This window comes from Equus przewalskii, chromosome 8 (genome assembly GCF_037783145.1).
Source record: "Equus przewalskii isolate Varuska chromosome 8, EquPr2, whole genome shotgun sequence".
Classification (NCBI taxonomy): domain Eukaryota; kingdom Metazoa; phylum Chordata; class Mammalia; order Perissodactyla; family Equidae; genus Equus; species Equus przewalskii.
In genome coordinates, this window is record NC_091838.1 from 12,718,412 (window position 1) to 12,732,049 (window position 13,638).

The window sequence follows — 13,638 nt, forward strand, 5'->3', positions numbered from 1 at the left end:
TCTATTGTAAACGGGGTTGTATTTTTGAGTTCTTGTTCTGTTAGTTCGTTATTAGAGTATAGAAATGCCGCTGATTTTTGTATATTGACTTTGTATGCTGTAACTTTGCTGTAGTTGTTGATTATTTCTAATAGTTTTCCAATGGAATCTTTAGGATTTTCTATATATAAAATCATGTTGTCTGCAAAGAGTGAGAGTTTCTCTTCTTCAGTGACTGTTTGGATTCCTTTTCTTTCTTTTTCCTGCCTAATTGTTCTGGCCAAAACCTCTAGTACTATGTTGAATAAGAGAAGTGATAGTGGACGCCCTTGTCTTGTTCCTGTCTCAGCAGGGTGGCATTCAGTTTTTCCCCATTGAGTATGATGTTGGCAGTGGGTTTGTCATATATGACCTTTATCACGTTGAGGTATTTTCCTTCTATACCCATTTTACTGAGAGTTTTTTTCATGAACTGATTTGGGATCTTGTCAAATGCTTTCTCTGCATCTATTGAGATGATCATGTGGTTTTTGTTCTTCATGTTGTTAATGTGGGTATCACATTGATTGACTTGCAGATATTGAACCATCCCTGTGTCCCTGGTATAAATCCCACTTGATCGTGCTGTATGATCTTTTTAATGTATTGCTGTATTTGGTTTGCCAATATTTTGTTGAGAATTTTTGCATCTATATTCATCAGCGATATTGGACTGGAATTTTCCTTCTTTGTGTTCTTCTTGTCTGGTTTTGGGATCAGGGTGATGTTGGTGTCATAGAATGTGTTGGGGATACTGCCATCTTCTTCAATTTTTTGGAATAGTTTGAGAGGAATAGGTAATAAATTTTCTTTGAATGTTTAGTAGAATTCTCCTGAGAAGCCATCTGGTCCTGGACTTTTATTTTGGGGGAAATTTTTGATTACTGTTCCACTCTCTTCACTTGTGATTGGCCTTTTCAGATTCTCTATTTCTTCTTGATTCAGTTTTGGGAGGTTGCAGGAGTCTAAGAATTTATCCATTTCTTCTTGATTGTTCAGTTTATTGGCGTATGGTTTTTCATAATATTCTCTTATAATCTTTTGTATTTCTGTGGTATCTGTTGTAATTTCTCCTCTTTCACTTCTAATTGTATTTATTTGAGCCGTCTCTCTTTTTTCCTTAGTGAGTCTGGCTAATGGTTTGTTAATTTTGTTTGTCTTCTCAAAGAACCAGCTCCTTGTTTCACTGATCCTTTTTACAGTCTTTTTTGTTTCAATTTCATTTATTTCTGCTCTAATTTTTATTATTTCCCTCCTTCTGCTGAGTTTGGGCTTTCTTTGTTCTTTTTCTAATTCTGTTAGGTGTAATTTAAGACTTATTTGAACTTTTTCTTGTTTGTTAACGTGGGCCTGTATTGCTATAAATTTCCCTCTTAGGACTGCTTTCGCTGCATTGCATAAGAGTTGGTATGGTGTGTTTTCATTCTCATTTGTCTCCAAATATTTTTTGATTTCTCCCTTTATTTCTACAATGACCCATTTGTTGTTCAGAAGCATGTTATTTAGTCTCCATGTTTTTGTTCCTTTTCCAGCTTTTGTCTTGTAGTTGGTTTCTAGCTTCATGCCATTATGGTTGGAAAAGATAGCAGATATCATTTCAATCTTCTTAAGTTTATTGAGGTTTGCCTTGTTTCCCAATATATGGTCTATCCTTGAGAATGTTCCACGTGTGCTTGAGAAGAATGCACATTCTGCTGTTTTTGATGGAGTGCTCTATATATGTCTATTAAGTTCATCTGGTCTAGTTTTTTGTTTAACTCCACTATCTCCTTGTTGAATTTTTGTCTGGATGATCTATCCATTGATGTAAGCAGGGTGTTGAGGTCCCCTACTATACTGTGTTGTCATTGATATCTCCTTTTAGGTTTGTTAATAGTTGCTTTATGTACTTTGGTGCTCCTGTGTTGAGTGGATACATGTTTATAAGTGTTATGTCTTCTTGGTGGAGTGTCCCTTTTATCATTATATACTGCCCCTCTATGTCTCTCTTTACCAGTCTTATCTTGAAGTCTACTTTGTCTGATATAAGTATGGCAACACCTGCTTTCTTTTGTTTGCCGTTAGCTTGGAGTATTATCTTCCATCCCTTCACTCTGAGCCTATGTTTGTCTCTAGAATTGAGATGTTTTTCCTGGAGGCAGCATATTGTAGGGTCTTGTTCTTTAATCCATCCTGCCATTCTGTGTCTTTTGATTGGAGAATTCAATCCATTTACATTTAGAGCAATTATTGATATCTGGGGGCTTAATACTGCCACCTTATCGCACGTTTTCTGGTTCTTCTGCATTTCCTTTGTTTGTTTTCATGTGTATTTCAGACTACCAAATTCATTAGGTAGTTTTCTCTGTTGGTTTTCTTCTTTCTCTCCTTGTTTATCGTAAATGTCTCTGTTATAATTATTTGTTTAGTGTTTTCCCTTTGGTTCATATAAGAAATCTTGTAGCTGAGATAGTCCATTTTCTGATAGCCTCTTATTTCCTTAGACTATACTGATTCCATCCCTTTCCTCTCCCCCTTCTAAGTTATTTTTGTTGTACCTTTTTCCAACTTGTGTTGTGAGTTTGTGGTTAAAGAGATGAGATCATTTTTGTTTTGGTGTTTTCCTTTTCTTTATCCTTGATGTTAGAGTTAAGTGTTTACAAATCTGATCTGATAGAGAGCTGCCATTTCCTGATTATTGCCTACCTATTCATCTCCTTGCTCAGGGCTTTGTGTCCCCTTTCCTATTTTTTTTTTTTTCAGGTATGAGGGCCTTCTTGAGGCTTTCTTGTAGAGGGGGTCTTGTGGCAATGAACTCCCTTAGCTTTTGTTTATCTGGAAAGCTTTTATTTCTCCATCATATCTGAAGGGGATTTTTGCTGGATAGAGTATTCTTGGCTGGAAGTTTTTGTCTTTCAGGATTTTGAATATATCATTCCACTCTCTCCTAGCCTGTAAGGTTTCTGCTGAGAAATCTGCTGAAAGTCTGATAGGGGTTCCTTTGTAAGTTATGTTCTTCTGTCTTGCTGCCCTTACTATATTTTCTTTGTCCCTGACTTTTACCAGCTTCATTACTGTATGCCTTGGAGTGGGTCTTTTTACATTGACAAAGCTAGGAGATCTGAAGGCCTCTTTCACATGGATTTCCAGCTCCCTCCTCAGGTTTTGGAAGTTCTCAGCCATTATTTCTTTGAATAAGCTTTCTTCTCCATTCTCCTTCTCTTCCCCCTCTTGAATACCTATAATCCTTATGTTGCATTTCCTGATTGAGTCAGATATTTCTCTGAGAGCTTCTTCATTTCTTTCTAGTCTTAGTTCTTTCTTTTCCTCCCTCTGAAGCATTTCTATAGTATTGTCTTCTAACTGGCTGATTCTCTCCTCCATATTGTCAGCTCTCTTCTTTAGGGAATCCAGATTTTTCTTTATTTCATCCATTGTGGTTTTCATCTCTAACAATTCTGATTGGGTCTTCTTTATGGTTTCAATCTCCTTTGTGAACAAGCTTCTGAATTTGTTAATTTGTCTTTCCATGTTATCTTGTAACTTGTTGAGCTCTTATGATAGCTGTTTTGAAATCTTTGTCATTTAGGTTATGGATTTCTGTTCCTTCAGGGTTGGCTTCTGGCTACTAGTCACTTTCCTTCTGGTCTGGAGCTTTAATATACCTACTCATACTGCTTGACGGGGTCGATTTTTGCTTCCTCATGTTGTTTTTATTAGGTCACAGCTGCCACGTACCACCACAGGATGGGGGTCAGCCACTGTGTATTCTGGTCCCAGCACAAGCAGGGGCTCCAGCCACTGACTGCTTTTCTCTCTGGGTGACTGATCAATGGCAGATCTGGAGCACCAGGCAGGGGGAGGGGTAGACTTCTTCCCCAGTGCTTCCCCCAGCCCCTGCTTGTCTCTCTGAACAGAGCTCTGGGTGATTGCAGGACTGTGCACTTTCCCCTTCTTTGCCACTGCTGCCACACTTTCCATGCCATGCTCTGGATGATTCTTGGGCTGGAGTACTGGGCAGGGTCTGGGTGCCTCTCTTGGCTGTGCCCTTTCCCCTCTGTGGCTGCTACTCTCTCCGCACTGAACTCCAGATGACTCTGGGGCTGTGCACTTTTCCTGCCACCACCACCAAGCTCTCTGTTCCTTGCTCCAGGCAAACCTGAGGCTGCAGTGCCTGCACCCTTTCCCTAATGCCACTACCCTGCTCACCACACTAAGCTCTGGATGATTCTGGGGCTGGAGTATGGGCAGGGATGTGGTGCCCCTGTCACCTGCACCCTTCCCACTGCTGTGGCCCGACTCTCCACAGAGCTCCTGCGGATCAGCTTCCATTTCCTCCAGAGGATCCAGCCCCACCACCACCTTCAGGCACATGGCTGCATAGGTCTCCCATCTTTTGTGATGTATATATGTCCTCTGTTGGTGTATGAATGTCCTTTTGGTTGTAACTTAGAGGGGAGAGTCCAAGGGAAGAGCTCACTCTGCCATGATGCTGACATCACTCACCTAGAGTATATATATATTTTTTATTTTTATTTTTATTTATTTTTATTTATTTTTATTTTTTATTTTTTTATTTTTGCCCTTTTTCTCCCCAAAGCCCCCCGGTACATAGTTGTGTATTCTTCGTTGTGGGTTCCTCTAGTTGTGGCATGTGGGACGCTGCCTCAGCGTGGTCTGACGAGCAGTGCCATGTCCGCGCCCAGGATTCGAACCGACGAAACACTGGGCCGCCTGCAGCGGAGCGCGCGAACTTAACCACTCGGCCACGGGGCCAGCCCCTAGAGTATATATTTTTTGAGGACTATTTTATTCTTTGTATCAACCTGTGTTTTACAAGAAATTACATAAATGACAGAATTTGTGCTAAAATTAGTAAACTAGAAATAACTTTCAAAATACTACTTATGATCATTGATATTATTTAAATTATGCATCATTATCTTCACTTAGCAAAGTTTTGTTTAAACTACAAGAAGAAATTAATTCTGAACATGTTAAGAAAGTCACAAAAATGGCAGCTCACTGCAATGAACACCTGGTGATAATCAGAAGACATTTCTAATCATTTGATTTTCGGATGTACTCGACTGTAAAAAAGATAAAAAAGATAACTCTGGAAATTATAAACTTTTTATATTGGCATCAATATTTAGGAGACTTTATTAATAAATAAAATGATTTATAAGCATAAAATAAATGATTTAGTGTATTAGCTAGATTTGTATTAATTTTAAAAATGAAGGTAACAGACCAGTTAGAAAAATCATAAATCCAAAGTCTTAAAAATAATTTTTTCTTTCATAATTTTTAATAAAGTTGGTAAACTGCTCCGTGTACAGGAGAGTAAGGTGCAAATAATTACAAGGATAATAAAAACCACCCATAATTCCTCTTCTCAGAGATAACTTCAGAGCTTAATATGTAGACACACATTTATGTATTATGACTATACACAGAAATTTAGTGTTGGATTGAAATCAAACATAAAAAGCAGTGTGATTCAACATCGTACGTCATTAGGAAATTGCACATTAAAACAAGGAGATATCACTATGCACTTGCTAGAATTAGCTAAAATCCAAAAGACTGACAACACCAAATGCCGGCAAGGATTTGGAGCAATAGGCACTCTCATTCACTGCTGATGGTAATGCAAAATGATACAGAGACTTTGGAAGACAGTTTGGCAGTTTCCTACAAAACTAACAATGTCTTAACCATACAATCCAGCAATCACTCGCCTTGGTATTTGCCCAAATAAGTTGAGAACGTATGTCCACACAAAGACATGTACTTGAACGTTTAGAGTAGCTTTATTCACAACTGCCAAAACTTGGAAGCAACCAAGATATCCTTCAGTAAGTGAGTGGATAAAGAAACTGTAGTACGTTTATCCAGACAATGGAATATTATTCAGAGTTAAAAATAAATGAGCTACCAAGGCACAAAAAGACATGGAGGAAACTAGCTGCATATTGCTAAGTGAAAGATGCCAATCTGAGAAGGCTATGTACTGCATAATTTCAACTATATGACATTCCAGAAAAGTCAAAACTGTGGAGATCATAAAAAGATCAGTGGTTGCCTGAGGTTGGTGTGCGGAGGGATGAATAGATGGAACATTGATGATTTTTAGGGCAGTGAAAATATTCTGTATGATATCATAATGATGGATACATGTCATTATACATTTTCCCAAATCCATAGAATGTACCCCACCAAGAGTGAACCCTAAGGTAAACTATGGATTTTATTTTTTCCTTTCAGTTTTATTGAGATATAATTGACATATAGCAGTGTATAACTTCAAGGTGTAAAGCATAATGTCTCGACTTACATATATTGCAAAAAGATCACCATAGTAAGTTTAGTTAACATTCACCACCTCACATAGATACAAAAGAAAAAAGAAAAAAATTTTTTTCCTTGAAATGAAAACTTTTTAGGCTCTACTCTCTCAAAAACTTTCAAATATACCATATAGCAGTGCTAACGATAGTCATCATGGTGCACATCACATCCCTAGTACTTATTCATGTTATAACTGGAGGTTCATAAATTTTGACCACCTCCATCCAATTCCTCTAAGCCCTATCCCATACTATGGATTTTAAATAACGATAATGTATCAATGTTGGTGTGTCAATGATATCAAATGTACCAAACTAATGCAGGATGTTAATGATAGGAGAAAATGGGAGGGGGGAGGAGGGCGCATGTGGGAATGCTCTGTAATTTCTCCTGAATTTTTCTACAAACCTAAAAGTGCTCTTAAAAAAAAGAAAGGCTAATAATTTTTTTCTTTAAAAAAACGCTATTAACTCTAAAACCCCTCAGAGTGACCAGAGGTGAAAAATTCTCCCCAGACAACAGTAGAGAGTGAGAGGCTCTGGGGTCAGGCTGCCTGGGTTTGGATCTTGGTCCTCTCAGTTCACAGCTATATGTGACTTTAGCCAAGTTACTTAACCTCTGCACCTCGGTTTTTGTGTTTCCAAATACTAAAAAAGGACAGTAACTACTTACTTCTTATAGCCCTTTACAAGATGCAATTGACAGGCTGGCCCCGTGGCCAAGTGGTTAAGTTTGTGTGCTCTGCTTCAGCAGCCCAGGGTTTCACTGGTTCAGATCCTAGGTGCAGACCTAGCACAGCTCATCAGGCCATGCTGAGGTGGTGTCCCACATGCCACAACTAGAAGGACCTACAAGTAAAATATGCAACTATGTACTGGGGGAGCTTTGGGGAGAAGAAGGGAAAAAAAAGATTTAAAAAAGTGACATAATTGAGCTAACACAGTGAAGCACTCATAGTAAATTATCTATAGATGTCAGCCATTTTTAATTAAACCTGCTTCCCCCAAAATTAAGATGAACTAAAAATTTCTCATTTGATTTTATGGGTTTCTTTTTAAGTTTTAGTAGTGTATTCATTTCCTGTGGCTGCTATAACAAATTACCACAAATTTGGTGGCTTAAAACAACAGAAATTTATTCTCTCACAATTCTTCAGGCCAGAAGTACCAAATCAAGGTGTTGGGAAGTCTGTTCTCCATCTGGAGGCTCTAGGGAAGAATGCATCCTTGCCTCTTCCACCTTGTAGTGATCCCAGGTCTGCCTTGACTGCAGAATATCTTCTCTGTGTCTCTGTCCCCAAACTTCCTATACTTGTGTCTGCATTTAGGGCTCACCCTGATAATCTAGGACAAGCTCCTCCTTTCAAGATCCTTAAAACATGAGATAATATTCACCCTTTACCATAGAAGGTAATATTCATAGGTTCCAGGGATTAGGACCTGGACATATATTTTTAGCAGCACCATCAGTCCACTACACATAGCATTTTAGGATTAAATAGCTTTCTGCAAAGGAGTGACATCAGCATCATGGCAGAGTGTGTTGTTCCCTTTGACTCTACCCTCTAAATTGCTACCAAGCAGACGTCCATTGACCAACAGAGGATTCCCTCCACAGCACAACAAGACACCTAAGAGATCCAAGTAGCTATGCATCTGGAGGTGGGTGGACTGGACCCCCAGGAAGCAGTGGAATTGGGGGAGCAGCCCCCTCCTCCTCCCTGGCAGCAGCAATACAGGGCATGGATCCTCACACAGCAGCCCTTGTGACTGTGAGTGGAGGTGAGGGCAGCCTGGCCCAGTGCATGAAAACACCTGAGGAGTGGTACTGACAGTAGCTGGTGGTGGCCCTGCCCCATGATGATTGGTGAAGCAGCAGCAGTGGCAAGGGCCAACCCAGACAACTGGGAGCAGATGAGGTGGGAGCACCCAGGTCCCACTGGCACGACCCCTGACACCAACTACACCAGCAGCAGGGGCTACATACAAGTCCCTGCATCCCCAAGCCCCTGCCAGTGACAGCAACACTCATGAACCCAGCACTCCTGGCAGCAGTGCAACACACACCACAGACAACTTGGAAACAGCAGTGCAGGTGGTGCACAAGGCAACAGCATCCAAGGCCATAGAGAGCCAGTGGAAGTACACAAGACCCAGGTGACTGGAATGAAAGTAACCAAAGCTGTGCCCAAATAAGAAAAGGTGATTACAACCACAAATGTGCTGCAGAGGACCGATTTATCAAACACCATGAAGAACTACAGTAAGATGGTAGAACAAAAGGGAAATGACAACTCTCCAGAAACCAAACCTGAAGAAATTGAAGATTACAGTCTAACACAGAATTCAAAATAGCTTTCATAAAGAAACTTAGCAAGTTACAAGAAAACTCAGAAATACAGTTCAATGAGCTCAGGAACAAATTTAATAAAGGAATGCTTAACCAAAGAGATTGAAGCTCTAAAGAAACCAAACAGAAATTCTGGATATGAAGAACACAATTAATGAGATTAAAAAAATAATGTAGAAAGCATTAAAGTAGAGTAGACCTTATGGAAGGAAGAATTAGTGAGCTCAGAGATAGAAACATAGAAATGATTCAGAGGGAGGAGGAGAGAGGACTAATATTTTTTAAAAATGAAGAAATTCTTTGAGAAATATCCAACTTAATTAGTAAAAGTAACATAAGGATTATGGGTATCCCAGAGGGAGAGGAGAGGGAGAAAGGAGCAAAGGGATTATTCAAAGAAATAATAGCTGAGAATGTCCCAAATCTGGGAAGGAATTGGACATGCAAGTAGAGGAAGCCAATAGAAATCCTAATTACATAAATGCAAAAAGGCCTTCTCCAAGCATATAATAGTAAAACGGTCAAAAGTCATGGACAAAGAAAAAATATTAAGAGCAGTAAGAGAGAAGAAAATAACCTACAAAGCAACCCCTATAAGGGTTTCAGCAGATTTCTCAGCAGAAACCTTATAGGCTAGGAGAGAGTGGAATAATATATTCAAAATACTGAAAGACAAAAACTATCATCCAAGAGTACTCTATCCAGTGAAATTATCTTTTGGATCTGACAGAGAAATAAAAACTTTCCCAGACAAACAAAAGCTGAGGTAGTTCATTGCCACTCTATATGACTTACAAGAAATGATGAAGGGAGCCTTCCTACCTGAAACAAAAAGGCAAAAGTTTACAAAGCTTTGAGCAAGGAGATAAATAGACAACAATCAGAAAATTGCAGCTTTAGATCAGAATAGGTTAGCAAACAGTTAATTACAAAATAAAGGAAAAAGGAAAAGAAAATATCCAAAACAACTGTGAACACTTCAATTTAGTCACTAACTCACAAGACAAAAAAGAATAATTTGTGAAAACAAAAACAGAAAGAGAAGAGGAATGGGATGGAACCTGCATAGGCTAATGGAGATAAGAGGCTATCAGAAAATGGACCACCTTATCTATGAGATCTTTTTCAAAAACCTCATGGTAACCACAAAATAAAAAATCAGAGGAGAGTCACAAATCATAAGTAAAGAGAACACTGAGAAAACCATCACAGAGAACCACCAACTGAAATGGCAGAGAGAAATACAAGTGAAAAGAAACAATAGAAATACAGAACAACTGGAAAATAAAAGATAAAATGGCAATATTAAGCCTTCATATATCAATAATCCCTCTAAATGTAAATGATTGAATTTCCCAATCAAAAGACACAGAGAGGCTGGATGGATTAAAAAGACCTAAGAATATGTTGCCTTCAAGTAACACATCTCAGCTCTAAAGAAAAACGTAGTCTCAGAGTGAAGGGATGGAAGAGGATATTCCAAGTAAATGGCATGCAAGAAAAAGTTGGTGTTGCCATGCTGCTATCAGACAAAGCAGACTTCTAGATTAAAAAGGCAATGAGAGACAAAGATGGGTATTATATAATGATAAAAGGGACATTCCACCAAGAAGACATAACACTTATTAATATATATGCACCTAACACAGGGGCACCAAATTATTTAAAGCAACTATTAACATACCTAAAAGGAGAAATTGACAGCAACACAATAAGAGTAGGGGACCTTAACACCCCACTATGTCACTGGATAGATCATCCATGTCAACAAGGAAACAGTGGCCTTAAATGAAATACTACACCAGATGGACTTAATAGAGATATATAGAGAGAGAGAAAATTCCATCCAAAAGGAGCAGAAAACAAGTTCTTCTAAAGTGCACATGGAACACTCTCAAAGATAGACCATATGTTGGGAAACAAAGTAAGCCTCAATAAACTTAAGCAGATTGAAATCATGTGAAGCATCTTTTCTGACCACAATGCTATGAAACTAGAATTCAACTCTAAATAAAAAGCTAGAAAAGCCACAAATACGTGGAAACTAAACAACATGCTACTGAACAACTATTGGATCAATGAAGAATTCAAAAGAGAAATCAAAAAATACCTAGAGACAAATGAAAATGAAAACACAACATACCAAAACTTATGGGATGCAGCAAAAGTGATACTGAGAGGAAAATATACAGTAATACAGGCTATCCTCAACAAACAAGAAAAATATCAAATAAACAAGCTTACCTGTACCTAAGAGGACTAGAAAAAGAAGAACAAAGGCCAAATTCAAAGTAGAAGGAAGGAAAGAATAAAAATCAGAGCAGAAATAAATGAAACAGATACTGAAAAAACAATAGAAAGGATCAATGAAACTAAGAGCTGGTTCTTTGAGAAGATAAAACTAAATTGACAGACACTTAGCTGGACTAAGAAAAAAAGAGAGAAGACTCAAAGAAATAAAATTAGAAAGGAAAGAAAAGAAACTACAGTGGACACCACAGAAACACAAAGGATTATAAGAGAATATTATGAAAAGCTGTACACCAACAAACTGGATAACAGAAGAAATGGATAAATTCTTAAAATCTAACAACCTCTTAAAACTGAATCAAGAAGAACTAGAGAATCTGACTAGACCAATCACAATTAAAGAGATTGAAATGATAATCAATAACTTCCCAAAAAACAAAATTCCAGGACTAGATGGCTTCCCCAGTGAATTCTACCAATAATTCAAAGAAGACTTAATACCTGTCCTTCTCAAACTCTTCCAAAAAATTGAAGAGGAGAGGAAGCTTCTTAACTCATTCTACAAGGCCAATATTGCCTTGGTATCAAAACCAGACTAGGATAACACACACAAAAAAGAAAATTACAGGCTAATATCACTGATGAACATAAATGTAAAAATCCTCAAAAAAATGTTAGCAAACTGAATATCAATACATTAAAAGGATTGTAAACCATGATCAAGTGGGGTTTATTCCAGGGATGCAGGGATGGTTCAACATCTGCAAATCAATTAATGTAATACACTCCATTAACAAAATGAAGAATAAAAATCATATCGTCATCTCAACAGATGCAGAGAAAGCATTTGACAAGAGGCAACATCCATTTATGATAAAAACTATCAATAAAATGGGTATAGAAGGAAAGTACCTCTACATAACAAAGCCATATATGACAAACCCACAGCCAACATCAACCTCAACAGTGAAAAACTGAAAGGCATTCCTCTGAGAACAGGAACAAGACAAGGATGCCCACTTTCACCACTCTTGTTTAACATAGTACTCGAAGTTTTAGCCAGCACAATTAGGCAATAAAAAAGAGCTAAAAGGGATCCAAACTGGAAAGGAAGAAGTGAAACTCTCATTATTTGCAGATGACATGATTCTGTACATAGAAAACCCTGAATAAGCCACCAAAAAACTGTTAGAAATAATCAACAAATATAGTAAAGTTGCAGGATACAAAATGAACATATAAAAATCAGTTGCATTTCTACATACTAATAACAAACTAGGAGAAACAGAAATCAAGAATATAATCCCTTGGGGCTGGCCCCATGGCCAAGTGGTTAAGTGCGTGTGCTCTGCTGCAGGTGGCCCAGTGTTTCGTTGGTTCAAATCCTGGGCACAGACATGGCACTGCTCATCAAACCACGCTGAGGCAGCATCCCACATGCCACAACTAGAAGGACCCACAATGAAGAATATACAACTATGTACTGGGGGGCTTTGGGGAGAAAAAGGAAAAAAATAAAATCTTAAAAAAAAAAGAATATAATCCCATTTACAATTGCAACAAAAAGAATAAAATACCTAGGAATAAATTTAACCAAGGAGGTGAAAGACCTATACACCGAAAACTATAAGGCGTTATTGAAAGAAATCAAGGAAGATAAAGAAATGTAAAGATATCCCATGCTCATGGTTTGGAAGAATAAACATAGTTAAAATCTCCATATTACCTAAAGCAATCTACAGATTCAGTGCAATCCCAATCAGAATCCCAATGACATTCTTCTTGGAAATAGAACTAACCATCCTAAAATATGTATGGAACAACAAAAGATCCCAAATAGCCAAAGCAATACAGAGGAAAATGGATGAAGTTAGAGGTATCATAATCCCTGAATTCAAACTATATCACAAAACTATAGTAATCAAAACAGCCTGGTACTGGCATAAAAATAGACACACAGATCAATGGAACAGAACTGAGAGCCCACAAATAAAACCGCACTCGGTGGACAGCTAATCTTTGACAAAGGAGCCAAGAACATACAATGGAGGAAGGAAAGTCCCTTCAATAAGTGGTGTTGCAAAAACTGGACAGCCACATACAAAAGAATGAAAGTAGACCATTATCTTACAACATACTCCAAAAGTAACTCCAAATGGATTAAAGACTTGAATGTAGGACCTAAACCATAAAACCCGTAGAAGAAAACATAAGCAGTGCACTTGTTGACATTGGTCTTAGCAGTATCTTTTTGAATACCATGTCTACACAGGCAAAGGAAACAAAAGAAAAAAAAAACAAATGGGACTACATCAAACCAAAAGCTTCTGCACAACAAAGGAAACCATCAACAAAACCAAAAGACAACCCGCCAACTGGGAGAAAATATTTGTATATCACACATCTGACAAGGGATTAATTTCCAAAATATAGAAAGAATTCACATAACAACAAAAAAATGAACAATTTGATCAAAAAAATGGGCAGAGTAAATGAAGAGATGTTTTTCCAAGAAGATAAACAGATGGCCAGCAGGCCCATGAAAAGACGTTCAACATTACTAATCATTAGGGAAATTCAAATCAAAACTACAATGAGATATTACCTCATGCCTATCAGAATGGCTATAAGTAACAAGACAAGAAATAACAGATGTTGGAAGGATGTGGAGAAAATGCAGCCACTACA